General features: G+C 35.5%; 2 long non-coding RNA genes across 2 annotated transcripts in view; one reads left to right on the forward strand and one right to left on the reverse strand.

Moving 5' to 3' along the window:
- LOC119789360 overlaps positions 1-16577 on the reverse strand; it is a 110290-nt gene extending 93713 nt beyond the window's left edge. The window contains exon 1 of the long non-coding RNA XR_005281573.1: positions 16506-16577. This is a non-coding gene — a long non-coding RNA (uncharacterized LOC119789360). The remainder of the gene's footprint in view (positions 1-16505) is intronic.
- Positions 16578-20621: 4044 nt separating this feature from the next.
- On the forward strand, positions 20622-27231 carry LOC119789359. Its single transcript, XR_005281572.1, has 3 exons — positions 20622-20971; positions 25589-26664; positions 26704-27231. It is a non-coding gene; the product is annotated as an uncharacterized LOC119789359 (long non-coding RNA).
- Positions 27232-27577: the final 346 nt, after the last annotated feature.

Below are 27577 nucleotides of genomic sequence, written 5' to 3' on the forward strand. Positions count from 1 at the left end.
ATGTTGGGTCAAGTGGATGTTGTAAGAATTGGCAGAGTTTACTCTAGCTGCTTTGAACTTAATCTCCCTCAGTATATCTATCTATTTTGTCTGAATCATCAACACAAAGTCAAATTTCAAAGTGCAAACTTACTTCACAAAAAACTTGATTCTGATTCTAATCTGAGAGCAGCTCCCTCTTTGTCACTGGGGCAAGGGAACCAGCTGTTTTTCCAGTTTTTTTTATTACATATTTTTAATTTAATTGTCATTTTTTATCTTCAAAATTTGTTCACTTTACATAGCATTAGATACTTATATGTTAAATGATAATTGCATTTAACCAATTATTTCAAATAAGTCCAACATCATTGTTTAGAATATAATCTTTTTTTTTTATTCTTTCTTGTTTTGGTGCCATTTAGCTGCCACTGGCAGTAAATCGCATAAATGTATTGAAAGCAGTGCTTCACCTCACCTAAAACCAGATATGTGGTTTGAACTTAAGAAGATGGTTCTTTCTGATGCCTAAGAAACCTGTGATTTATCTGAAAGGGACATTTATCCATATAAAACTAATGCAAAGGATGTATATCCAAGAATGCATATAATTTAAACCCGCTGCACCATAGCCAAAATACTTCCACCCTGGAGAAAGTTATAAGTTAAGAAATCATTAAAACCTAAATAGATATAAACTGAAGGCACCTTATGAATGTATGTAGATTTCTCACAAAAACTGAACATAGTCAGAAATCAGTAACAGTTATTAGGATGAATAAATTGTAATTAAGTAGTGAACCAATATACACAGAGGAGATGGCAACACTTTAAGGCAACTGAGGGTCATTTTGAAATTAGAAATAAGTAATGCCTCACTTCAAACAAGAATTATCATTTCACTCACATGCTAAGCTGAGGCACGTATAAAATGTTAAACAACCTGACAGCAGCCAATATGCCCTTGAATACAATTCATACTGTGCCACAGTTCAGTAAATCTTGTGGGAGCAGCAGCAGCACGCAACAGCAGCACCACCATTCCATCAGTTGCCTCAGTTCTTCTCTCTGAATAGATATCTTCTTATCAGTCTCGCAGGATTTTTTTTAGTCAAACTTTCAGCTGGGGTTACAAGGGGCTTTACATTCATGCATTATTTAAAGTTTTTATCTTGTTATGAGCTACACCACAAACAAAAATGATGTTATTTAAATATGCACATGTGAAAATGTTATTTTTCTTTGTTTTGAGCAGCTGTCTGGGGATTTAAATGAGTTATATTCATGGTTCTCTATTTGATGAATAGTGTTTTATTTGGTGCATTTATCATGGACAGTTTTTGCCCTGGCAATGAAACTCTCCACTGATTCTGTTTCAGTGGCAAATACTATATAGTTGAACTATAAACGAAACAAACTAGATTTGGTATAAAGTGGTTACATTAGTTTTGAAAAAAAAATGTATGAGGAATGTATAACAGATTTTCTTCAATTTTGCATACAGGCAGTCATTGTTTTTCAGCAACATGCTCCAACATAAAAAACTGAAAAACAAAGCAATATAGGCCCAGTCCCCATACCGCTTTACTCTTGAGTGTTATTCCCAATAAAGTCACACCAGCAGCTACAGTATGAAGGGAGCTTTAATTGAAGGTGGAAGGTATAAATGAGAATGGGACGCACTCACTCCTCCACGGGAAAAGGAAAGCAGTCAATGCCATGGCAGCACAGAGAAGCACCATGTGCCTCACTGAAGGTTTGTGGCGCAGAATTCAAGGTGCTGTTGCAACTGTGCAACATTTTGGCAAACTCCTTTCATCCTTGTGTCACTTGTCTTGATTCCACCAATTCATGAGCTCCATTATTTTCTAAACAAACACATAAAAAGCCGCCTAATGGGTTGAAATGAAACCAATATTTGTCCCATTTTTGAAAATAAATCTATACATCAAATAAAACTATTTAAAATAAGAGCTTTTCTTTGGGACTTAATGACATCTTTTTATTATTTTTTTTTTACTTGTGGGTGTAACAAAGGTGCAGCAAACCAGTCGAACCCATATCCAAAAGTAGGCATTTACTCCTGCATTGACCTGCATGACCAATTCCCCTGCCTCCTGAAGTCTGAATGTTTGCATGATACCAATGAGAAGATTAAGCTAGAAAAAGGAAATGTAAGTCTACTTACAAAAAGGCATGTTGGGGGAAGATGGGCAATCCTACGTGGTTGAGAATATTTTGAGATGCTGCGTAACTCATCTGAATTGTTGAGTCTGGTGGGGTTTTGGTTTGTAGAGACTGAATGCCAATGAATCCAAGTGATCCAAGTGAATTTCTCCTTTGTGAGATCAATAAAGCTCATCTAATGATGCCGGTGATCTGAACAGAGAGCAAGATATAGGACCTTTGGCAATGCTCAAAAATAAAATCAGGATCTCGATACAGCTTAGCGGCATTAATTGTTCTAGAATTTTTCAGTGGAAGCATGGACTGGTTTCCAACATGAGGAAATAAATGGACCAACACTAGCAGCCAGCTACTTGAGCAGTGACTTGCATGGATTATTATGGCAGGTCAATGACTAACAAATAACAGGTGAGCCATCTTCTCAATGGTGTAAGCCATAAGATGACATAATTTCCTGCTTAATGACCATTAGAAGGAACAGAAATCAACTTTTGTAATATTGTACTCTATACATAACTAATTCTATTCTTAAATATATTTTATAAAGGTAAATAATAAATGCACTTCTCAATTATTCAGTTTAAATTTAGTGAGCTATACCTATAATAATTAGCTGAGATGTTTTAATATGGGACATCTGGTATTAAGAATATTTGCGTTGTTATGGGTTTACATACAATTTTTATCCAAACAAACTAAAAAATAAAAACTGATTTATTATTCCATTACTAACAAAGTTCAACCAGTTCAGCCACAAACACAACAAGCTTTGGAGATGAATCTTAATAAAATATTTTTTGAAAAGAACCAAAGCATCTTTTATATGAGAAGGACCTTTGATACTGTTGCCTTCAGAAATGGCAATCATGGAGCTTCCAAGAAACAAGCTGCATTCAAAGATAAGCAACAAAGTATTAAAAAAGATACAAACCTATCATGAGCAAATATCACAGTAGGGGAATAAAGACATAAAGAAGGCTCTGCAACACACGACTGCGGTAACATACCAGAAATAGCAGGTAAAAATCATAAGACACAAAAAAGAGACAGGAATTTAGGAAAAGAGAGAGGATAAAACATCAAAACCCTAAAGTTCCATCACCATGACATCCACACAGTCATCAGCTTATTTCACAGCTTAATCAAAGTCTTCTCTTGGTGATCGTGGGGCTTCTTTTTTGCTGGAAGAGCCCCTATTTAAGTAAAAGAAATCTAATACTGTGTTCAAAGAATCATTTCTAATTTATTCTTACCACTTCTGATCTGCCAACCAAAGATATTACAGGAAAGTCAAGATGATGTGCTGTCAGAAAGAAGTGAAAATATGTAACACGAAGCAATAAGCCTGTAATAACCATTGCTGAATTATTTTCAAGGTCTAAGTAACTTTTCCCTCATCTCTCCATTTAGGCCCTAATGCCTCTTGTGCAGCCTGTAAAATGCTTATTATCATAACCACAAAACTATTCATATAGCTTTAAGATGTTGAGCTGAGGGAAAATATGCCTTGTCTCATCAACATGGAGAAAGATAAACTCCATTTGTGTACAAACAACCTTTCAAGAGGACCCGCTTTCTCTAACAGCTGTAAATAATACATCTTCATGCACATGTTGCAGTCTAGTTTAACATACAGACAAGGTTTTGCATAAAGCTGAAGATAAACTGTTTGAAAACCAATCATAACATTCTAGCATTTACAGTTTCCTCTCACTCTCAACTGAATTTTTGGTCCTTTTTTGCAAGATGGGAAAAAAAAAATAAAGTAGAAGAGCAAAAAAGTAGAAGAGCAGTGCAAACACAAAGACCACTTGTTTCTGTTTAATGTGCTTTACTGTAGAAAAAGTGACATTTAGTCGGGATGTGCACTTTCCAAAAGCCCCATGGGGTACAAGGGGCATGCCCAGCTAAAGCAACCTTCTCTATGCCATCACACTCTCCTGACACTAAGTGCAACAGACAGACCAGGCCACGTGCCTTAACACATTATACTTCTACCCATCTAACGTTCAAGCAATAAAGTTTTTTTTTCTTACCTGATGTAAACAGGATGCTTGCATTTATGCCCTCTGGAAAACAGTCACAAAATGTAAGCCTAATTGCCTCCATAAAGGCACCAAGCTGTGTCATCACAGGCTCTTGTGCTTTGTAAATGAACCACAATCTACTATGCTTTAGACTCCCACATACATTTACACACAATGCCTGGTATGAACAGACCCCTAGTAAAGAAATTGGACAGAACAGCAAGTTCTCCAAAATGATTGAGTGAGACTATTGTATGTTTTCAACTCTTGACACCCTGTTTATAGAATCATCCTTGGTGAATTTGCAGGGGCTAAAAGGCTAAGGGGTGTTTTCACTCCAATAATATACAGCACACTTTAGAGCTGATTGAAACAAGAGAATTGACAGCACACACATACAATAAGTTTGCTATCCTGGGGAGCCAAAAGAGAAAGGAGTGCAGACTGATTTCTTTTTTTTTTATCAATTTGATAAAACAGATAAAGCTAAAATGTCAGCACAACTTGAAAAGCAGGTGAACAAAATAAAATGAGAAACAAATAGTTGCATTACATAAACTGCTCAAATCTTTTCCTCGGGAGCTACTATCCTGAAACTTTTTGATGCATCCCTTCTCTAATATCTGAATCTAAAGGCTTAATCCATCATTTAGCTCAGCAGAGGCAGGGTAAAGAGCCACTCAATTGATTCAGGTGTGTTAAAAACGGGGTGCATTAAAACGTTTCAGGATAGTGGGTCATGAGGACTGGACTTGAGCACCCCTGAACTAGACGTCTCATATCATATATTATCACATTGATAAGCAAAGTTCAGTATTTCAAAGTTTGTGGCTGTGAGCAGTCTGTTGAATAACGTTGATCCTATAGAATCTTAAACAAGAACGTCTAAGACCGATTTAGAGAAGCAACTAAGCAGAGACGTCTCATTTATAAAACGCAATTATGCTTAAAAAGCTGCTGGAAACTGGCCCATGCCGCTTTCCTTGCAAATATTGCATGCATATAAAGGATAAAAACATGCAGTGAAAATGTGCTGTCCAACCTTGACCCTTGCTAACAAGGTACTCATTGCCTTATTTTTCAGGCAAAGGAAACAGGCTACGAATCTGAAGCTTTATTGACTCCAAAGCTGCAGCATAGAAATGATTGCAATGATGAGCCATTTATACACGAGGAACCATCACAAGTATAAAAAAAAGCTTAATATGCCAGCTTAAATTCTAAATCAAATGTGTGCAATATTTAACCATTTCCTCACCGTCACATTCCTCTCCCCGATCAACAGGATTGTGCATGACAATAATAAAAAGGTGACAAGGTGGGACTATTTCACATTGATTGATGTAAACATTTAAATACCACACGTGCATAAAAGTGTCAATGAATGCACTGGGACAGTATGTTAGAAATGGGAACAGTAGGAGGTAAAAAACATTTTCATAGATCAAGACTTTCTGGCCCATGATGAGAACTGTTTATCTCATCTTTTAGACTTTCTAGGATTAATCTTAATGCTTACATAACATCTCAAAAATAACTTAATTTCTTTATTGTCAACTAAAATTTACATTGTAATCGAGATTTCAGTTTCAGTACATCTAACGACATATTAATCTTTTCATTTTTTTTCAATAACTAAAACAGGAATTTATACTAAAAGGAACAATTCTAATCTTGACACTATTTCAGTAAAGATTACTGTACACTGGAAAAAAGGTATTTAATGATTAAATGCATGCATGGAGTTTTTACAGACCAATGTGTATGCTTCGCAATGGCTGGTTAAAGAGTTACTTCCTAATGAGAAATGCAACTAAATTGATGGTCTCAAAATATTGTTAAGTTACTTTGTTACTTCTTTTTCAAAAAGTAAAAGTCAAAGCATAAATTTATTACACATAGGTAATTATTTAGTCCATATTTTTCCTACATTTTCAATCATTATTTTGGGGCGACAGTGGTTTCGGGTGCAGGGGTTTGCCCTATAATCGGAGGGTTGTCAGTTCGAGCCCCAGCTCCGACTTTCAGTGTTATTGTGTTCTTGGGCAAATCACTTCACCCACATTGCCTACTGATGGTGGTCAGATGGCCCAGCAGCAGAGTCTAGAAAATGAATAAATATCTACAGTAGAAGAATCAAGAACTTGAAGAGTCTTGATTGGAATGATTGGACTGAAGCTGAATTTAACCCAAGAGACGCTACACAGGGACACATCCTCAACACTGGATAAAAGTATGTTACCTTAGGTTAGAAGAAAATGGGCTTAATATAGGGGTCCAAAAATCATAATTTTAGATCAAATAAACTTTATAGTGGTCCCACAGTCTGTGAGAATAATCCACAGAATCCACTTTGACTGGGATCCACTAAAGTCCCTTGTCCACAGTTAGTGATGATTTGGTGGTAGTGTCCAATGTTTTCTCTGGAGTCCACAATTAATACAGCCCCTTAGGAATTTTTAGTGCACTGTTACCTTCTGCTGACAAGTTTATGGAGATACTTATTTCCTCTGCAAGCAGAACCTGTCACCTATCCACACTGCCTAATGTACCCAAAACTGACTTATTAAGTGTGCTGTTACAATAATTTATTGTCCAGAAAACTCCTATAACCTTAAGTATCGAGAACATAAGAGACACCTGAGCCAAACATGCAGATGACCTGAAGGCTGCTATCAGAGCAGTCTGGATTTTCATTAAACTTAAGCCATACCACCGGTAGTTAGCCTTCATGCCACACAGCATTCATGCATTAATTTCTGCACAGAAATGAACACACGTTTCAAAATCTTCACATTGCTGTTTAAGATAAACCTAGAATGTAGCTTAAACTTTTTAAATCTTAAGGTTTTATTTTATTTCTGTAAACTGTTGTCTTTAGAGTCTAAGAAATAAAAAGTTTATCCATATTGCACCAATTCACAACACGTCATCTCAAGGCAATTTATAAAGACAATTCAACCAGGTCATACAGGCAGATTGGTCAACAACCACAGATTCTTCCGTAATGCAACTGAGGCATCTGTACATTATCATTTTTGTAACTGTATTGAAGGTAACAACCCTCGAACAGAAGATTCATATCTGGTAGTCCTAATTGGTTTTACTTTATAAATTCCAATTTGTCCACAATAACCTATTCAAAAGTATAATTTCCAGTTTTACCAACTGCATCAGATTTCCATCATTCAAAGGCCTGAATGATGGAAGAGCTACTGTACACCTGCAAAGGAGATTGAGATGACATAGGAAAAGTTCGCTGCTAGAGTTAATACCTAAGTTTATATATGGTTTTATGGCAGGCCATCTTGACATAATAATAAAAAAAAAAAAACTCTTAAATTTGTAGATCACTAAGATAGGTTCTTCCCTGTCAAAATCATTCCTAGTTGGAACTGTAAAAATGGATTACATTACATTTTTGTGAGCAAAAACTGAATTTCAGAATACAAACAAAATTGTACTAGCACTGGAAAGAAATTGAAAACTATATAAGTAATTCTTTCTTAAAATAAGTGCATTTGTTTTTGGATTGAGGAGGTAAAAGGAGACAGTTTGCCAATGGAACAAAAAGAATTCACATTTAATATAAGAAAACAAATATGTTATCTATATTATTTTAAGAGTAAAAATACTCATTCCATTGGCAAACTATCTCATTTACCTACTCCAATTAAGGGTGAATACACTTAATTCAGAGAATTTTTACTTATTTCTATATTGTTTTTCCAGTGAGTAAGAATTAGGTTTCATATACCTAGAAATATTTACAATTTTGACATTTATCAGTTTGACTGAATATGTATTTCTGATATCTGAAATGCATTTCTTCCTGGTCAAAATAATACATGTGATGACCAGTAACAATAGGAATATGGAGATCTGAAAATAATTTCTAGACATCCAGAATATTTATTTTAGATATGAAGAATGCCATTTTGTTTTATAATGTTCATTTTGACTGGGAAGAATGTAGATGTAGATTGTAACCATGATAACATTAGGGGGGAAACTGGTTTACTCTTTGAACGGTAGTGAGTCTCTATTCTATTTGGTACAATCCCCTGTCAGAAGGTGAAAAATAAGTAAAAAAAAAAAAACATGTTCAAGCAGGTAGGACCTGTACATCATCTCATGGGGTTCTTCCTCATTTTAATTCCATCTTCCATTGCATAGTAAAAAAACTAATTGGCTGCTGTCTATAATGCTGTTATCATACATCAATGTTCTCTCACCAATATCAATTAAATACCTGGTAAAGTCAGTGTAATGCTGCAAATTAGAGGAAAGATAAGGTCATGGATGTTCGTGATGGATAAGAAGGATAGATGCTAAAGATAACCTTCTCAATATGAAAGGACATACGGTCTGAGAACCCTCTCCAGACAAATATTTCATTCTCTGTAACCTGATGCAACTCCATCGATTGGATCCATGCTTGTTTTTAACCTTATCTGTCTAGCTGACTTACTGAATGATTTTTTCTTTATCGTTCCCACAGAACTACGACAAAACTCTCCTAAATCAGGCAACAAAACACAGGGAGACAGAGGACAGAGTTTACTGAACAAAACCTGCTCTTAACCAGGTTACCTACAAAGAATTTTACTACGGTAACAGACAAAAGTTGAGTAAACTCTTTGTGAAACTGAAAGCCGAGTTTCCCTGATTTCATGGTTAAAACAGTATTCATTAATCCTTCTCCGTAAAACTTGCAAGATGGTTAACACATCACTCTGGTTTCTCAGTGCACTGATCATAATCACTATGTTTACACCCCATACAGTTTTAATCTAAAAAGAGCAGAGAAATACTAGAGCAGGAAACTTTGTTTGCATTTATTATAACCAAAAACAACATTTTAATTTGTGCACAATTAAATGAACTGTTGTACAGATATGTATTAAACTTGATCAAATATATTATATTTATGTGCTATGCCTATCTAAATAATCAGCTATGATGACAACGTTTGCAAATGTACCAGTCAATGTCAGTCAGCAGGAGTTAGTAATATTTGGATTTTTGCTGTTTCAGCACCACTTCTTGTATATTTGCAGCACTGACCTGGAACATACAAAGAAGGTATTACGTGACTTGTCCTTCATTATATGAGGAGCAGGACATGTTCAGCAATGACAAACCAAAATAATAGAAACCATTGGACCTGCTCTGGAGCTAGATGAAATGCTGGTCTATAGTGTCAAGAGCTTTTATTATCACCTGATGAGAAATAAAGCTTAGTTCACTGGAGAACAGATAATGTGCTGGGTGATTCAATTTCAGTATGATTGGACACTTTTGCAGTGTAGTGAAACAACTCATCCTGAGCTAGATATATGCTGAAATCACTTCCCTTGTAAATCTGAAAATAATGCTTGGATAGTAAAACATAAATAAAAAACTGAGGACAAGGCAGATTCCTCCTTTAATAGAGTCTAATTACATTCTTAAAACGTCATTATCAAAATCCCAAGACAAAGAATCTGTCATTTTAAAAGGAAATCATTTGAATGATTTATTTATGCAGCTCAATGATTCTTTGCAAAGATCATTTTCTAAAAATTGCCCATAAAAACTTAAAAGTACATAACCAAACTGAGGTTTTTAAAATGTGTTAATTCCTTCCCACAGAGAGTAATACATCAGACAAACATGGGATTTCAGCTTCACTCAGCAGTTCTCAACCCCCCCTAAATGGAAATCAACCATGCAAATGCTTTTATAGAAAAGCAAATGAAACTGAGTATAATAATCCTAGGTGTAAAATGGTAGAAGTCCTGGAACCTTCAAAAGGGTGTTAGTTTGTCAAAGACAGGGTTTCCTGGCCCTGGTCCTCAGGGCACACTGTCTTACATGTTTTAGGCGTTTCCCAGCATACCCACACCTGGCCTGTATAAAAAGGTGATTAACAAGATTCTGCTGCATTTTATGGCTGCCATAGAGGTAATGCAATAATTCAATTAAGGTAATCTTATGTAGAGGCAAATTTAAAACATTAAGACCCGTGGGCCCTGAGGACCAGATTTAAGAAACCTTTCCCTAGTTTATGCTGGGACTAAATTTGGTTCAGCTTATTTAAATGGGGAACAGGAATCCAGCCATCTTCTACCACTTATCTATTCAGGACATGGGGGGTTGGTGCTCTCCAGCAGTCTATGGGTAAAAGGTGAGTTACACCCTGGAAAGTTTGCCAGTCCATCAAAACACAGAGATAACTATGCACACACTAACACTATGGACTACTGTATTTATATTAACTAATTAACCCAATAGTCATTTTTCTAATTGTGGATGGAAGCTGGGGAACCTGGACAGAGCCAAAGCCTGTATGAGAAGAACTTCCAAACTTTTTGCAGAAAGACCTTAAACCAGGATTTGAACCCACACCTTTTTGTAGCAAGGCAACAGTGCTGCAAACTATTCCACCATGAAGCCCTGAAAAACATTCAGTCTAGTTCACCTAGCATAAACTGAATTTAAAACTAGCTCTAGTTAAGGGCAAACTAAACCAAACTCTGCCATTAAAACCAGACTTATTTAGTTGTCAAAAGCTGCTTTTGTAAATGGATTGTTGCCACATTACACCACTCTAAAACCCCTAATGCAGTGCTTTAGAAACTCTTCCCTAATCTACTCCGAGTTATAATGGTTACCTATTCATCTGTTCACATGGTGGGAAGGAAAACCTGTTCTGGCATAATATTATACAGGGAAACAGCAAAGAGTCAATAAAAGTCCTTCTGCTTTGATCTAACAAGCGATTATGGGATCCATTCCTAGTAACAGCTTTCTGATTATAAGCTTATTACTTCCAACAAAATACCCCACAGAACCAAAACATTAAAAGCTCATTAACTTATCAAAGATAACATTCAATGCACTGTGACCTTCTGTCCAAAAATTCAAGGGAAAGGATAAACTCCAATCCTTAGGGTAGCGAAAAACAAACAGAGCAGCACCACGTTAACTTATTGCCACATTTGTGGGTTTGAGATCCAAATTGTTGATTTTACTGCTTCACTAAATATAAAAATGGTCATGGTACTATTAAGGCTCTGCGTTAATTACCAGTTCTTGAATATTTCATTAGTATTCATCAGTAAAATTTAATAATTTTTCAAATATGGAAATAATGTAAGCCGCTGACATTCAATTGAACATTTTCTTTAGAAATGCCAAAATCCATTAATTCATTTATTATTGGGGAAAAAACGTGCAAACCATTTCTTTTGAGTTTCATCTTCATTTGGGCTGACTGACCAATGAAATTTGGTTGATTATAATCCCTGTTCAAGCAAAAGATTCTTAGTAACTTTTTTGCTGATGTATGACATCTACTACAAACTACCAGATTTAGTCTTCACACATGTAGGACTTGTTTAAAAACTAACATTCAGAGCAAGCAAATAGAAAACGCAAACTTGGAAGGTTTTTGATGTACATAAGATAAAATAAGCATCCTGCATTTTTAAATGCTCTTGACTTCCTAATATAGTTAAGATAATGTAAAAAAAAATGATTTATATTTTAAAGTTCAGAAAAAAGGATTGAAAACAGGCTAAAGTAACTGCTAAAGAACTTATAAAAGCTTGAAACAATATTCACTATGTGATTAAATGTTATCAACATGAAGCCACATTTTAATCAGATACTTAATGTGATGAAGTGGATCATTTTTTACATTGAATGGTTGATTTAAAGATGGTAGTGAAAGGGTATGGGATGATAGTGAACAGGTATGGGTGTATATCTAAACTACCAAGAAATGGATAGATTATACCTTACACTTTCAGGTTAAAGCAAGTTTTGTATTTTCTATTATTTCATTTTTTTTTAATCAACATAGAAACTTTATATACGGTATTAACTGTTAACAATCAGGAAGCTTCAGAATGTTGCATCAATCAAGGACTTTGCTCATCTTTGACATTACACTGAAATTTAATAGAAATAGTTTGATGCTTCACCAGGAAACAGACTAAAAAGTGTCGACATTGCTGATGAAGAATCCCTAGCCTTCATCTTCCTGATCTGTTCCTTATCACTAAACCATGTGTTTAGTAGCAGTACAAATTTACCCTCACCACCACACACACACACACACACACACACACACACACACACACACACACACACACACACACACACACACACACACACACACACACACACACACACACACACAGATTTATCCAATTCTCTTGAGACATATAGTGCCCTTTCCTCTCTTTATCTTTTCTAATCCTGGCAATTAGTGGGCAATAATTAATGATAAAACTCAAAAAGTTTAGGGCAGATGATAAGAGTTTTGCACTGCACACATACAATCCCACTCTCTAGGCCCATTGCTCTCTAGCTCTGACCCATACATAATAACTAGGAGAGACTTAAGCAACCAGCTGTTGTGTCTACCTTTTCAAGGTTCCTTTTGTTTTCCATTCAACTATAATATTTTTAATTTCTTGTTTACTGTACAATTATCCAACTCTTACCCTTCAATATCACACTTTGAGAATCAAGTATCAAACTCAGAGCCTGCAATCTAAAAGCTTGCAGATGAAACCAAATTATTAAAACAAAAAATGTGCCCCTCATTAAATTTGTGTAAGGAGTATAGATTTAAAGCTCTATTAAATCGAATCACATCTGGCACTAATCCATTTAACTGGGATCCAAAAAAGCGACCATCTATCAAAGACTAAAAATATAAAGAGGAAGAAACTGACAAAATGAGCACAGACCGTAATAAATGAAAAACTGACTGCAAGTAAATCACGCACAGGGGAGGTAATACGAGTGCTACCAGCAGAAAAGTAAGACTATTGAAGTACGTGTTATGAAACACATCTACTGCCCCCACCAGACAAGACTGATTGCTTTCCTGTAAAAATGTATATTAGTCATTAACAATCTGGCACAAATATGAAGTCGGTAAATTTGCTGTGACTGGAATTAGTGAAGCAACTGAACTTTCACAATGTAGTGCAGCAGTGTTACAGGACATGCAAGTACAGTGAGGATTTGCTTTAGGCTTAATGCAGCCTCAGATCTAAGGATCCTTGTAGAGACATTGATAAAGTTCACATAAAGACTTATCTTCCAGAGAAATTCACATTCACCTATTGTTTAGCTTCACTTGCCAGGTATTTTAATATAGGTATGCTTGTCAGGCTTCCTAGTTTGTTTTTTAGCAGACAAGCTAAAAAATGTCTCGGAAGCCAAGATGGAAGTAAGACTATATATAAATTACATTCCTGAGCACTTCTGCCCCCTGGTGGATGTTTCTAAAAGTTGCTGCTGCTGCACTATGCAAAAAAAAAAAAAAAAAGACAGCAGAGGTACAGTGGAAGAGGGACTGCTATGAGAACAGTCAAGGGGTTTCTGCTTATTGCACCACCCCAGCCTCCTGAAGGGTCGCTTTGATCTTTGCATACATTTAAATTCCAAAAAGGCAATAATACCAAAGGCTGAGAACACTTATTCATTCATAAATGCAATAACTGGGACTCAGGTTGGAATTACAGAGGGACTAGACATCATTTCATAATACTTTTGAGAAAATTGTGCTTCATTTCAAAACCGATTCAAACATTTGATGTTAGCTGTTTGAAAACTCCCTCAAAATTCAAGGTTAATGTGCAACCAGCAGTTAAAATGTAGTTAAGATGCAAACTGGAGATACACCTTTTAAATAGGTTATGAATCACCTCGGTTTGGTTAATCTTCTGGAAATCAATCAACTTAGCTGCACTAAAATTGAATTCAAGAAGACTGGTGATTCCAGAATGAAGATAAGAGGCGATTATCACACTATTAAACATGCTTGAAAATAATTTACTTAGAAGATAAGACTGATCATGTATGTAGTTTGTGGTTTTAGCCAGCAGATGGCATCAGCTGTTAGTGCAGTACAATATAGAAAAGCAAAACCGTCCACTGCTGGTTGCCCTGTGGGTCACTGGCTGTGGTGAAGCCACCCCAAAGAAACAATTACTCAATATATCCACTTAAAAAAATAAAAATAAAAAATAAATAAGGTTTCTGTTCCAAGGACATCTGGTCAGCATTGTAATCCTTAAGCCCCTCAAACTTGTAACACTGGTAAACCTGCTCATAAACTTTTTGTTAGCTGCATCTTTGATCAACCAGAATAGTAAGTGCCTTGTGTAAAAGGTAATTAAAAGATTAAATTACAAAGTTAAATATTGCATGGAAACAAATTATGGAGAAAAGGTGTCTGCTTTAGAATAAGATAACTGACATTAGTTGTTGAAGTTCTTTCATATTTATTCCAAAGACTTCAGTTCTAATAAAAACAGATATTTTCACAAAACAGAACAAGCCAATTGCATTCTATTCTATTCTATATTCTATTTAAGTTTGGATTGTCCTGCGTTGGCTGACTGAGCATTCACCACCAGCATTTAAATTACTGTTTTATCAGTGGGATGAGTTTATAAGTAGGAGCACATTAACAATGTTTGACTTAGCAATTTTAAAATCTAATTTCATTAAATTTCTAAAGGCGTTATTCACATCTGATTGGACAAACAGATGCAACCTCTTAAATAGCAAATCATTAGCAGAACTACCATCACTTAATTTAAGCCATGTTTTACTTTTAATTTCTTAACCTAAAATCAGATTAAAAATAAAACTGAAATCAAAGCATGCGGTTTTTTATCATTGTCAAGCAAAAGGTGGATGAGAAGGTACATCTCTTAATCATTAGACAATTTTATTAATACATATTTTTTATAAACAATAAAAAACTGGTTTGGAAGACAATGCCTTGATACCTTATAAACACCACTTATTCCACATGTAAACCATAAAACATGGCAGTAAAATCCTACAGAAAGGCTTAACCTGAGACCTGTTGTAATCAGTAACTAAATGAAGCTGAAATGAAGGTATTTCTAACATAAGATAACCTAAAAGAGGCTCAGTGTAACAACCCTTAACAGAGCCACTGCCAAAATATAATGGTGTATATAATAATTGAGTCAAAATAGCTTAGTCCTGAAGGACCAGAGTCCTGCAACTTTTTAGAGCATCTTCAACACACCTGAGTGTGTTCTTTTGAGATCACTGCCTAAAGCCTTGCTGCTGTAGTTGCAGCAAATTTTTGTTTAGCATTAAGGAACTACATAAAAAAATAACCAAAGTACAATTTTGTGAACCTATAATCAAAAGAAAAAGATTTACAGCCTTATAACAGCCTATTGCCCAACACCCTGATTTACAAAATTTACTTTGAGTTGCAAATAAAAGGTGATACCTTTTACAAGGGTTATGACTACTTTTGTCACCACATATCTTTTCCCAAAAGGTAAATAATTTTTTAAGCAGACTATAAGGTTTTGTTTTACAATTTAAAACAAAAAAAGATTGTTACAAAGATCTTAATGAGAGTGTGAAGAGCAGGGGGGTCCAGATCCAGTCCTTAGGAACTGCTGGCCTGCAACTTTTAGCTACATCTGCTCCATCACAACTGGTTCAAATGAATATCTGTTTAGCATCCGATCAGATTTGGTAAAGGTGTGATAACAAAGCTATGATTTGGTTCAGATTAGCTGAACCAAAGATGCATCAATTACAGGGCAGTAGATTAAGAACTAAAATTGGACACCACTGCTGTAGAGAATTACTGTACAATGGTTAAACATTTGGTATAAATTCAATGGTAAAAGTAGCTACAATATTATATTAAACACAACTGATCAGCTTACTAAATGTTTTTGTTAAATAATTTGACAGTCAAAAGCAGAAATCCACTCCACAGCTTATTTTAGCCACAGAGTGAAATAATCTGATATTGCAATTGCATTAGGCGGTACAGTTCAATTTTTAATAATTACTTGTTAAAATTCAAAGATACTGAATTGTTTATTCCATCAAGGACAAAACAGCAAGTAATCCATGTTGAAAAATTTTTTTTCTTTTTTTTTTTTCTTTTTTGAAAGCTGTACATTAAAAGTTTAAGGAGGAAAAACTTCCAAAAGTGACATGACTATGATTTAAAACCCCATCCAAAAAAAAAAAAAAAAAAATTATATATATATATATATATATATATATATATATATATATATATATATATATATATATATATATATATATATATATATATATATATATATATATATATATATATATATATATATAGAAAATGTAACACCTCAATTTGCTTTTTCCCCTTCAATAGAATAAGTATTCAACTTCAAAATAAACTTTCACAAAAGAAAACACTCCAGTATCTAGTCCTACCATGGGGATAAAAGCTGAATACAGTAACTTTCCTCATACCTCAGAGTCCCGCTAGTGTAATTGGTATCCAGCATTTCCACCAATTTGTCCTTAAAGTTGGGTTATATCACCTAAACAAGCAAGAAAAAAGTGACTTTAGTGCACATTTACAAGAAATTCTACTTTGCAAACGCCTTAATACTAAAACGGAAAAAATATAAAGATTTTCAGAATGTATTTGTTTAACACAGGCTAAAACAGAGTCCGACTCAGCGGCCGTTTGAATGACAGCTGTGGATTCGTGAACGGTTAGCAAGAAACATACGAAACATACGAAACAACAAAGAATAAATCATATTCGTGATGAAAATTATCCTATTTATAAGCTAACACTTACACAAAAAAGCTGGCGTTCAAAAACAAGCGCGAAATCCGACTGCGTCACGGTGAGTGGGGTCACATTCACACAGGTGCCCGGCGGTAGCCAATTAGGCAAATTGGTTAATTGGACGCCCAGCCGCGCGCACTAAAGGGACGCTGCGACATTACATTACAGATAGAAGTAGGTTACTCTACTCTACTCTACTCTACTCTACTCTACTCTACTCTACTCTACTCTATCTATCTATCTATAGATATTACATTACATTACAGATAGAAGTAGGTTACTCTACTCTACTCTACTCTATCTATCTATCTATCTATCTATCTATCTATCTATCTATCTATCTATCTATCTATCTATCTATCTATCTATGAAATCAAAGAGAAGATCTGATTGCTGGTGGAGGAGAAGAGGGACATGAATGAAGGAACAAAAAGAACAATGACTAAATCTTATGGGAATATTTAAAAGACTTATGGTATTGAATAAACCATAAAATATACAGGAAATTAATTCACACAAATGTAAGCAGTTTTTCATATGTTATTTCAGAGGTCTTCAACAGGGGGTCCGCGACCCCTAGGGGTTCCGCTGAGGTACTGCATGGGGGGTCGCAAAGTTTTGGTTGATTTTTTTTTTTTACTTTTTATTAATATATATAATTCCCCCCATCTTTCCATGAATTGAAATGTTTTTAAATACACATTAACATGAATTCAACACACTGTAGTAAACAGATTAATGGAGGGAGAAGATGTCTTTCTGTCATCAATGCACACATTCAGCGACACACAGGAGCTCTTTCAAGCTGGGCACCGTTCCATTCACAACACCTGTCCCATCAACCAGGAATCAGAATCAGAAACACTCTAATAAACCCAGGGCGAAATTACTTTTGTTACATGATTCCGTCTGTAATAGAGTGACTATAGGACCAGTTTGATATAACACAATTTCATACAATATATATAATTAGGGGTCCCCGCTCCATCTCACCGTCAGTTTGGGGGTCTTTGGCCCGGGAAACATTGAGCCCCTGTGTTATTTCATTTTATTTTAATATATAAAATTTACATGTAGAAAATAAGTCTAATCTTGCTATCATTGGTATATTGTGTACTAAAGAACATAGGGCAAAATAAATTTAAAAAAGAAACATAAAAAGGACAAGCAAAGTTCAACATTTTAACAGCTTGAGGCAGACAGCATGTGCGGAGGTCTTTTGTTGCTGCTTGATGTCGTTTGGCTGATGGCAAAATACGAAAATGTCCTGAGAGGGTGTGAGGAGTCTCTGACTATGTCTGATCCCATGTTACTGCAGCCTCCCTGTCTTTACACAGAGGAATGGGGGCAGCGCAATTACTTTTCAGCCCCCCAGTTCCCCTCTGCAGAGCCAACTACATAGAAGGCTATTATAAGGTGTTATATTTTTTGTATTAGGTGGACAAGGTGTTAAACAATGTTTTTTCTAATTGTCCTTAATTAAATAAAAGCAACAGGTAAAACAAGAAGGCACAGGAAAATATGCAGTCCATTTCACGTCTATATGTTCTGATTTTAGACATAGCTTTTTTAAAGAGTACTTACTGAGCATGACAAAGCATTGTCCATGATTAACAGCTGCTATTTTAAATCTGAAATTATTTACCCTTCTAACCTTACATTCATTAATCCCCATCTACAAATATACCAGTTCTTTAAAGAAAAACTGCAAAAGTTTTCCAGAATTGATCAGGACACATTTTACAATATGTTTTTTTATTCCTTTTTTTATGTTTTTTTCAAATCCATGTTAATGGAATGAACACATTTTGTCTCAAGCTTGAAGGAAATCAATGTCTTTATGAATAAGTCTTGTAAACCTTAAACAATCAGCTGGCAATTCATGCAAAAATTATTCCTTGTAAATTTTAAAAAGTTAACTTTTCATATTTCGCTCTGCTAATTTATCTCATTACACTACATTTTCAGAAATAAAGCCTCTTGTTGTCATGACAACAACTTCAAAGCTGAAATACAGTATGTGTTATCTGCTATATTTGGTCTTTGAAGATATTTCTGAAACCCAAGTTATTGGTTTTTTTTTATTAAGAAGATGGATTTAAAAAGGCATTCATTAAGTAAAATATATGCATTTTCTTTATAATGTCACTATATCCATTGTACTTTCAATATTAGGGAAAAATAGGTGAAAAGCAATCAGTGGTTGTTATAAGCAACCATTTCCTTTAAAAGATATGAGTAGATTTGTATAAAAAAAGGATTCACTCACCACTACCTACTGTGAACCTTCAGTCTTCCCTATAAGCCAGATTTGAGCTTTTAACATAAAGCTCACCCCTCTGCATATGGATTTTAGCATGATATTATACAAAATTAGTTCTTGTATTAACTCGGATAAAGACATTAAACAAACAAAACTTAATTAATGCAATTTTTGTTTGAGGCAAGGTCAAATATTATGTGGTTGCAGATGTACATGTGTAAAGACTGTAAAATAAATCTCAATGTTAAATCCTCTAGATCTTCTTAGAGGCCGTGACTAACCCTAGAATACATTCAAGTCAATATTAAAGATCTTTTATGGTAGTTTAACTGCAAAGATTGGTCTGAAAAAGCCACAAATTACACGGTGTGAAAATGGCTTAACAGTCCATAAAACACCATCCAGAGACATGGCGAAGAAGCATTATATCGTAGAACTGCTTTCTTCATAGAAAGACTTGCAAGCAGGTAAAGTGTAGAGAGATGCAGGGTATAGATATACCAATTGTGCCATTGCTGCAGTAATACTGGCATCATACCTCACCAATGCATAAAAGTAAAGCTCCTCATCTTCTGCCCATGTTCTGACTCTTACCTTTGGATATGAGAATTGGGTCATGGCTGAAAGAATTAGATAGCAGATAAAGGCTGCTGAAATAAGCTGCATTCAAGATGGGCTCTGCTTTCTGGGCTCTGCTTTCTGGGTATACACCACTAGGAGGATGGATGGATGGATGGATGGATGGATGGATGGATGGATGGATGGATGGATGGATGGATGGATGGATGGATGGATGGATGGATGGATGGATGGATGGATGGATGGATGGATGGATGGATGGATGTTATTGTTTTAGAATGAGAATGGTCCAATAAAAATCCAGACCTTAATGTGATGCAGAATATCTTGGTAAAATAACATAACTTCAATTTGTTTATCATCATTCAGAGTAATTCAATTGTAGCTGTAATATCTTGAGGATATTACAGCTAGAATTGTCTAATTTTATGATATATGATATCACACTGTTCATGAAATTATATATTTATCTTAAAATATATCTCAGTTACTCAAATGACATTTAAAAAACGTATTTTGATCAATCAAACAACTTAAGACTGTAGGATCATTTAATTGACTAAATGTTTATTTGGCTATTTAGGACCAATTACTAATTATTATATGCAGTATACCGTAAGTATTATATTGTACATGACAAATTTTTGCTTTGTTTTTTTTTTTTTTTACCTCCAGTAGTTATTCTGTAATAGTAAAGCTAGATGTCTTTGTTTAAAAAACACGGAGTGGAAACCAGTGACTAAGGGCTCCTGAATTGTGCGTGTGTGTTTCCCGCGTGGATTAGAGGGTCAGATTAAAGAGTGATAGAAAGAAATAGTCGCCAAATCCAGCCCTCATCTACCCCTTACCCCAACCCCCTTACCTCAGCCTGGGGTTTGAATTAATGTGTTTCTATTTTTGGCTCTCCAGTGTTTCCAGGGGAAACCTAATGACGCAATGACGTCAATGCAGGTCACCAGCAAGAAGCAGACTGGAGGAATTGAGTGGCTTCCATTAGAGGTTTTGCAGCATTTTCAAGAGACGGAGAAGAAGCAGGGTAGAATATAAAGATTAAGATTAAGAAATGCACGGATCATAAATGAATAAATACAGAGAGAAATGAAAGGGAACCGATGCGACTGACGTCTGGGAAGAGAAATGATTGAGGGCGGGTGAGAGGGTGGAGGTGGAGGGGTGGCGGTGGTGCTGAGGGGACCCTACTGCTGCATATCAATGGGTGCCGTCCAAATTCCCAGGGATTATTGGAAAGGAAAATGGGGGGAAGGATCAACGCTTCCTTGGATCGGTGACGACTGGGTGAGTCTATTCTATTTTTATTACTAAAACTAGATTTGCTTATCGCAGAAGTGAGTAAAACAACAAGGCGCCAGCCTGTTTTGTCTTTATGGTCAGTTTGCCAGATAACATTGAGAAATGTGTCACGCGTTTTCAAACGTTAGTGGCCACCAGAGAGACGCGTTGATGCGAAACAGACACATTAGAGCGAAAGTGTAGAGTTTCAGCGAGTTGATTGCAATTCTCCATGATTAACGCGCAGCTGTAGACGTGCACCATCTAGTCCAAAGCCTTGCTGTTCGGATGCAACACCAACTCTGCATCCATCGATATGTAGTGCTTGTATTTACAGCATTACCTCCAAGGAGAAACACCTCTACTATCTGTAACTATAATTCTTAGACCGCTCACTGTATTTTGTGAAACAGAAGGAACGCTCTTATGTGCAATCTAACTGAGATGCAGGTAATTAAATGCGCTGCATTTATTTAGACTGAAAAAAAAACTAAAAAATGTTTAAAAAAAATTCACAGAGAAAGTGATGCTTCTAATCATTTTTTTTTTATCAAAATGATCCACTCATTTTCACTGCCAGGCTATGGGTGTGTGTGTGTGTGTGCGTGTGGTGTGTTTGTATGTGATCATGATGGAGATGTTGTTGGTTGTGTCTGTGTGTGTGTGTGTGTGTGTGTGTGTGTGTGTGTGTGTGTGGTGGTGGTGGTGGTGGTGGGGGGGGGGTCTTTTGTGTGGAAAGTCACGTTACTTATATTTAACACAGAATGGCTGAGAGTACACCAAGTGCACGGGTGTGCACACGCAAATGTTGCACACTTTGCGGATATCAAGGCGTTGTGGCAACAAGTGTCAATTCGTGCGCAGAGAATTCAGCCATGGCCCATGGCCGATTGAAAATGATCATTATTGTTATTATTATTATTTGTCGGACGGGGTTGTTAAGATTTTTTTTACTTTTATTTATTTATTGGGCACCAACACATTTGCTTGTATTTATTAATTCTTTGATAAACTGGCCTCCAAGTGCAGGGCGTTTACCACGCAGACGGAGCCGGTTTCAGAACCATGGACAGCTCAGTGTATTTTTTGACCAGAAGTAGTCTTCGTTTTATTTGCTTATTTGTCTTTGATGAAAGTAGCTACGGATACTTCAAGGTACGCCAATTACGTTTTAGAAAATAAGAGATGAATAATTTATTTATTTATTTATTTTCTCTTGTATGTATAATTCATGTGTTAAGGTAAAAGTGTCTGTGCAGATGGTCCAGGTTGTTGGTCCCCCTCCACCCTGGTCTTGAAGGAGGACACATATGCAAAGGCCTCTTCACCCAGATGTGCCTGTGTACATCTCCAACACACACTACCTTTATGCCCATCTTTATAAACCAGTGCTTTATTGGAGCATGAAATTTTAAGACTGCAGTCCTCCCCATGGAATATGCTTACAAATTGTACCAATATTTCTTGTTTTTCGGAAATGTAAGCAATTAGTTTGCATTTATTTTAAGTAACTGACAATCTTTCATGAATTAAAAAAACCTCATAATTTCCCTAATTCAAAAGAAAAGTTACAGTATTGTGATCAAGAGCTTAAGATGCCCACTTAAAAGCAATAGTTTATCCTTTAGAGCTCATATATGGTAGGAATTATTTGGCTGGAACAGCTTATAATCAGAATGGGGTGTTTTATTTTACTTTGAAAGTGTTACTCTTTACAAAAAAGGAAAATTGTAATGCATGTAACTTATTATTAGAATAAGTGAACTTATGTATGTGCATTATGTAACCAATCCTAATAACCCAAAAATCATTTTAAAAATATTTAAAAAGTGCAGATGAGGAAGTTATTATAGGTCAAAATGTCTAATAGTTAGATATAAACTGTTGACAGGGAAGATATTTTTTAATAAATTGCATTCCTTGAATATTGCATTTTTGATGGTTCAGTTTTATGTGATTGGTTCACTTTGTGTTTTTGTATTGCATTTACAACATAGTGGTTTTGCAGGTGTTGTATTGTATAAACAGCACATTATTAGCAGCTATATTTGAGAAACATGCGATTTGTTTTAACATTTTAAAGTATTTTTTTCTATAGGTTCATGTTTTTTGCCTGGAGATGATGGGTGCTGGATATAACGAACTAATATGAGTTTATGATGTGAGGGTTCTATGTAAAGCAGAAGATTAACTTTTCATACTTGATTGTATATCTCTAGAACTGGATGTATATATATATATATATATATATATATATATATATATATATATATATATATATATATATATATATATATATATATATATATATATATATATATATATATATATATATATATATATATATATATATATATATAAAAACTGTTTTCTCACCCCTCGTTGGGTGGTATGTGTCATCCTCAAGCTCGGGTCCTCTACCAGAGGCCTGGGAGTTTGAGGGTTCTGCGCAGTATCTTAGCTGTTCCTAGGACTGCGCTCTTCTGGACAGAGACCTCTGATGTTTTACCTGGAATCTGCTGTAGCCACTCTCCCAGTTTGGGGGTCCCAGCCCCCAGTGCTCCAATTACCACTGGCACCACTGCTGCTCTCACTTTCTACATCTTTTCTAGCTCCTCCTTCAGTCCTTGGTATTTCTCAGGCTTCTCGTGTTCTTTCTTCTTGATGTTGCTGTCGCTTGGGATTGCCACATCTATCACTACTGCCTTCTTCTGCTGCTTGTCCATCAACACGATGTCTGGTTGGTTAGCCATCACCTGTTTGTCAGTCTGGATCTTGAAGTCCCACAGGATCTTAGCTCGGTCATTCTCAACTACCTTAGGAGGTGTCTTCCATTTTGACCTTGGGACTTCCAGCCCATACTCATGGCAGATGTTCCTGTACACTATGACAGCTACCTGGTTGTGGCGTTCCATGTATGCACTTCCTGCCTGCATTTTACACCCTGCTGTTATGTGCTGTATTGTTTCAGAGGCATCTTTGCACAGTCTGCATCGGGGGTCCTGCCTGGTGTGGTAGACCCTGGCCTCTATTGATCTTGTACTGAGTGCCTGTTCTTGTGCTGTCATGATTAGTGCCTCTGTGCTGTCCTTCAGTCCAGCCTTTTCCAGCCACTGGTAGGATTTTTTGATATCAGCCACTTCTTCTATTTGTCTGTGGTATACGCCGTGCAGCGGCTTGTCCTTCCATGATGGTTCTCCTTCCTCTTTCTTGTCCTCACTTTCGGTTTTCTCCTGCCTGAGGTACTCACCGAGCCATTTGTCATATATATATATATATATATATATATATATATATATATATATATATATATATATATATATATATATATATATATATATATATATATATATATATATATATATATATTTATATATATATATATATATATATATATATATATATATATATATATATAAATATATATATATAAAATCACAAATGTGTAGTTTCTTTCAGAGGAGATTTGTTTTTGGGGTTTTTTTCTCTTGATAGGTTTAATGTAAATGACCAGATATAAACTAGTTGTGTTTGAATTTGTATCAAGAACCGTTAGTAAATTTGTAAATGCTCTTCAGCTTGGTTTGTGGAACAATTGTGTTGAAAAAATATTACATTAGGTTAAATACATTTAGTGATGTTAGTGGTGCTGAATTCTGTTTAGACTTGTGTAAAAAAAAACAAAAAACAATGGTTTTACATTTGCAGAAAAGTGTTTAGACTGTAGCCAAATGGTCAGATAAATCACAAGACTAGTTCCATACACACAAAACTTTATACAACCTATTGCATATATTTTGTCAGGTGGTCATTTTCTATATTAGAGAGACTGAATGAGAAAGTCTGAGGTTTCCTCTTGTGTAATACTGTTAATTTATCTGTTGCTTGTGTCCCAGTGGGAGACTATGATCAACTGGAGAGGGGTGTGTGAAGCTCATTCAACTTTTTATGCTAAGTACATTTTTCATGTTCTTCTATGAAGTCTTTAAATTCAAAGTTAGCAGCATCTGTTTCTAAACAGGATGTGTGCTGCTGTAGAGGAGATTCCTAAAGTATAAAGCTCAAAAACTGTGTTCTCTCTGATTTTAAACTGAATCATGCTTCTTCTTTGAAAGGACCGCAACACTTGTTTTTCATATTTGGATAAAGAACCATAATCAGTGAATTTCAGAGGTTCACAGCATCCCCACAAAAAATAAAACAAGAAATGGAGCAACACCAGTCAAGATGTTGACTTATGTGGAATAGAATAGCAGCATTTTGGTTAATGTACTTCAGCAGAAAATATTAATCTTTTAATTAATTTTTTAACCCTTTAGCTTGATCTATTAGTCTTTGTTGTAGACAAAACCATTACAATACCTACCACAGAAGATAACAAATGCAGTCTGGGTCAAAAACCGTCTGGATCAAAGACCTGTGTTCAGGCAAAATACTTTTAGGCATGTGACCATAAAGTTTTCAACGTTTGCAATTTTACTATCTTAGAGGATTCTTTTATATCCTACATGCATTTTCTGAAAATGCCTATTGACACATAAGGGAGAAGTGATTTTTATTTGCTAAAACCTACTCATCTTTTAAATCATTGCAAATTGCTAAAGATTTCTCTTCTTTCTCTAGGTCCTGAGGAAACCACCTTGGGGAAAAGAAAAGAAAAATACCAGACATTTGTCCTTTGTGGGTCTTTTTGCGGTCTGGGCTTGCTGTTCCTAAGGCAGTAGCCAGGAAGCCCTTACCCCAAAAAGTATCTGCAGTGGATTCTGGCATCTGAAGCAGACGTCACTCATTCTCTCTGATGAAACACAACTTATCTCTGAACCCCAAGGCTTTTGCTGTGTCAGAATTTTTTTTCTTTCTAAAATGAAGAAGAAACTTGGATCAAGCATTGACTGAAGAGGGTGTGGCCTGAAAAGAATGTTTTATATGAGTAAATCTGAAAATTTTATCTAAGGAAGTAGCTGAATGTTCATTGTATACAAAGCAACTGTGATTAAAATTTTAGAGGATGCATTAACAAATCTTTTATTAATTGTTACATGCTTTTAAACAAATATCTATCCCCTGTGCTTCACATTTTCAGTGTCCACTGTATTGCAGCTAGATTAGAAAGCTTCCCCCTATAAGAAGCCCAAAAACAGGATGCAAGCGGTGAATGACAACGTTGAGGATAAATGGACACGTTGCTCTAAGCCTTTGATGTACTATGTGTTAAATTAATGTGATTATTTATACAAAGCCATGAGCCTTGACACTGGACTTTATGTATCAAAACCAGAGGGACTTTATGTGCTTTGAAAAAGACTTTGTGACGTCATTGCTTACAGGACATGAACATGCTCTTAATAAATGTTACACACAAACACCAACAGTATTGCTTTGCAGAAAACACAATTAGCCACACAAAACAGGTTATATTACACAGATCACTCTGTGTTTTAATGTTGTGCTTTCCCTTTTTTCTATCTTTATATCATTTCATTTTTCTTTTGGTGTTTGATGCTGTCTCTTAAAACAAACATCTTTAAGATAAACCCAAACACATTAAAGATTTCTAATTCCAAGTTTAAAAGAAAAACTACAGCAATTCTCCCAAACAATACACGCCCTCCTCCAAAATGACAGAAAACAGACCAGGTGCAGGTGGAAAGTCTTTTTACGTAATGTCTGAGTGCCTGCAGCCACCAATAGCCAAACAGGTTCTTCTGACTGGCCTGCAGCCACCAATAGCCAAACAGGTTCTTCTGACTGGAGCTGGATATTCCCAGTTTAAACAACGCCCCCTCTATTTGTGTGTCACACATCGCCCTTGGAAATAGGGCAGTGACTCATCCATGTCATCAGACAGAAACGTGGGGTGTGGATGCAATTTTGCTCTTCTTCCTCTTGTAACAGAGTAAATTGATTTTGTAACCAACGGCAAAAGGCAGCGGTTTAACTACTTACTTATTTGTCAAATACATTTTGCTGCATTTATCTTTTATTTTGTCGATGGCCTCTTATATTTGGAGCTCAGATTATGTTTTGTTTTGATTAAGTAAGAGATGCATTAAAATACAAGTTGAATTTCCCAAATATTTCAAGGCTTTCCCTATTTTTAAATGGCTTTGGAAAAAATAATCTGGAAAAGTGGAAAAAAAATAGTGTGGAGTGAGGAGACAAACCATACTATGTGGAAAGCCTGTCAGTAGCTGGGTGAATATAGCCCTCCTGAGGATTTATTTGGTATTGCAATCAGCAAAAGGCAATGCATTAATGACAAAAAATGAAGAATAAAAAATACAAACCATTGCAACAATTATAATGGTTTCTGTAATACATTAAAAAAATTATTGTTCAAAAGTCCTTTGGTCCTGTCAAAGTATTATTAGTTATAATGTCAGTGGTGCATTTGAATGAATAGATGTCAAGTTTTGTTTAGAGTTTTCAGGTATTGGCAATCGTATTTTATTTTATTTTAAATTGTACTTAAATCTATTATTTTATTTCATGAAATCATAAAGCTGTATTAGTTCGTTCATCTGCCAACATCTCAGACTTTTGCTTATCTCATTCTAAATTCTTGATCTATTCAAAAAGTGCCTGTGTGACAGAAGCATGACCTTATTGGGC

This window comes from Cyprinodon tularosa, unplaced genomic scaffold, assembly GCF_016077235.1.
Source record: "Cyprinodon tularosa strain WSP-4 unplaced genomic scaffold, ASM1607723v1 ctg336, whole genome shotgun sequence".
NCBI lineage: Eukaryota > Metazoa > Chordata > Actinopteri > Cyprinodontiformes > Cyprinodontidae > Cyprinodon > Cyprinodon tularosa.